The sequence below is a fragment of the Cyphomyrmex costatus genome, unplaced genomic scaffold (assembly GCF_001594065.2).
Source record: "Cyphomyrmex costatus isolate MS0001 unplaced genomic scaffold, Ccosl1.0 scaffold273, whole genome shotgun sequence".
NCBI classification, from domain to species: Eukaryota; Metazoa; Arthropoda; class Insecta; order Hymenoptera; family Formicidae; genus Cyphomyrmex; species Cyphomyrmex costatus.
The window spans coordinates 333,929-336,724 of record NW_017276833.1 but is presented as its reverse complement, the minus strand read 5'-3'; the positions used below and the strand labels follow the sequence as shown (position 1 = coordinate 336,724).

The following is a 2,796-nucleotide window of genomic DNA, read 5'->3' as shown; positions in this document are numbered from 1 at the left end:
TCGATAGAACTCGTCGAGAACTATAAGAAACGCTACTCAGAACTACTCGGTACTCTCAAAAAAATTTTCAAAGATTTCCACTATTTTTTTTAAACTTTATTATATTTCAAAAATGTTTTTTATATATCAAGAACTCTAGGTATTCACAAAATAGTTCTGTTAAGCTAATCAGAATTATGCGATCTTGAATTTCGTTAAAAAATTAGCACCCCATTTTTAAAAAATTATTAAAAAATGATTATTAAGCGCATATGTCATTAAAAATCATAGAGAACTCTTCGTATCATCAAAAAGAAGCAGGAATTATTATCAGAACTATTGTATCTAAAAATTAATTTTTCAAAAATTTTTAAATTTTTTTTTATTATTCGAAAATTTTTTTTACATATCAGGAACTCTAGGCAATCGCAAATTGAAGCTATTAAGCCGCTCAGAACTATTCCACCTCGAAATTCGATAAAAAGTTAGCACCCCATTTTTAAAAAATTTAAAAAAATGTTTATTGAGCGGAACTCTTGTTATTAACTATAGGGAACTCTTCGTCTCGTCAAAAGGAAGTGGGAACTCCAATCAGAACTCCTGAGTACTATAGTTGGAGTGCTAACTTAACATATCCCCCTCGGTATCCTGCGATTCTCGAGCTCCCCCGTCCTGTAACTTCTACAAGGTGGGAACCCGTTCGGGTGATGTCGAAAAGAAAGTGTTGCAACTTTTTAGTCTATGAGTGTATATAATTCTTGGGAGCGGTTCACTTGCATACTGTAGCTATTACCCACTGCCTATCACAGCAACTTCTGCGTAGGGAATTGTTTTTAATTCTTTTTTTCTAGCGTTGTGATTGGCTTGTGCGCAACTGGCTCGTGTGCAATTGATATACATCCATAATTCTCATCTTTAGAAATTCTTAAAATTAACGTTTTGTTACTCAATATTGCCAATAATACTAATAATAAACAAATAAAAGTTTTTTTATAACATTAATAAATTGGTTTTTAAAATTATTCGAAAGGTGATCCGTATATTTGCATTTAATTATTGATTATACATCCATAGCCATCTTACAATAAATCGATAAGATTCTCATATTGATAATTGCCCTATCTCTGTATATAATCAAACGATCTTTTTGTTCAGAAAAATCCAAAGACCAGCAACATCGTATATCCAATTTTGAACCACCGGCAGCGTCAGCATTCACTCATGAGGCTGATCGCCATCAGACGAGAGAAGATCGTTATTGTCGGAAGTGCCATCATTTCAAGGCGCACTTCTGTCGTAACAGCTATCATCACTAGAATCTTCAATCTATTACGCGCGTTCTCCGGCTCGACACGAAGAAAACCAAAGAGATAAAGGAATCGCCGTTGCATCGTTATTATCATCGCAGACGTCATCGTCATTGTCTTCATTGTTGTTGTTCGTCGCCGTCGCCGTCGTCACTTAAAAAATTTCATAGCTAGGGCACTAGATCGAAAATAAATGGAAAGAGGAGAGTGGAACTTATTATTTTTTTTTTTCTATTCAAGTATTAATTTGATAATTTTCTTATAGATCCATCTTTAGCAGTGAGTTCCAAGTCAATATTCTTTTCCTTGCCTTTTGTTCATCCAGTTGCGCTGAAACTTAAAGTGTAAGCTTTTCTTCTGTGAGCGTCCTCAATGGTTGTTTTTATCTCTTGTTCGCGAATCACGCGGCAGATATAATAGACGACAGGAAGTCATGAATGAAACAGTCGAGAAAATTGAGGAATGCTCTCTGTAGAATGCAACTAAAGCTATCGATCGGAGATATATATATAATTGTATACACACCGTCGGTCAAGCGACATCCCTGATCGATATTCCGACGCAACGTCGTCGAATCGTTGACAGTACGATTATTGACACAAGGATACTGCCTGTGTTTTCCCTCGTCCCTTCCCTAATGTGCGCACGAATGTCCTTGTTCAATATTACTAGACATCATTATGATATGCATTGCACGTCGGAAACGATGGTCCGCGCAACGCGATCTTTGTAGTGGCCGCTTCGTTGCAACCTGAATCCAACACCCAATGGTGCTTTTAAACGCGAAGACGATGAACGGCTCGCGGTTATCACTTTCGTTTTCGTCACGAAAGTAACGTATGTTTGCCAACAATGCTGCTTAAAAAGATACTTTGCTTTTTACTGTGATTTATACACTGCAAAATTACGGACAAATTATTCCGAAGTCACATTCTAAAAACGCATTTCGCTCGCCGACTTAATCTATGTCCGTTTATATACACGAGAGATAAACCGCTGACTAAATATTTGTACGCCAAATTTGTATCGTCTAGATAGTCTACTAACTCCCTTTAATAAATTTTCTCATGCAGTGATATAAATAGTACTAATTGTGTGGTATTAGTAATTATTTATTTATTAGTAATTTCTAGCAATTTTTAGGTGTCTCTTGCTCTCGAAGACTTCCAAGTTTTGAACAAAATTTTGTGAATGTTGCTCTCCGAGATCGCCTTCTCAGAAAAGATTTCTGATATCAAGAAAAAAATATTCTTGACATACTTAACATTATTATCACAACTTTATACAGTATAAAATTGTAACTCTATATTAAGATTAAATCAATTTCTATTCTACTCCTTCAAATAAAATAAGATCGACTTTATCTTGAGACAAGTGTAACACACATAAATTTAAGTTCTTACGCGTTTAGTAAGTCTTTATTGTATATTATATTATATACATGATGCTATATAACGTAATTATAATAAAATTCTTAAGGAGCCTACCGTTCGCCGCTCACCGCTGCGCC

At 35.2% G+C, this 2,796-nt stretch overlaps 1 protein-coding gene across 1 annotated transcript in view; it reads left to right on the top strand.

Annotated features, from left to right (window-relative positions):
- Syx1A (syntaxin 1A) overlaps positions 1 to 1,457 on the top strand; it is a 36,097-nt gene extending 34,640 nt beyond the window's left edge. The window contains exon 10 of the mRNA XM_018540949.1: positions 1,135 to 1,457. The gene's annotated coding sequence lies outside the window, so the exon portion shown is untranslated. The remainder of the gene's footprint in view (positions 1 to 1,134) is intronic.
- The last annotated feature ends 1,339 nt before the right edge of the window (positions 1,458 to 2,796 follow it).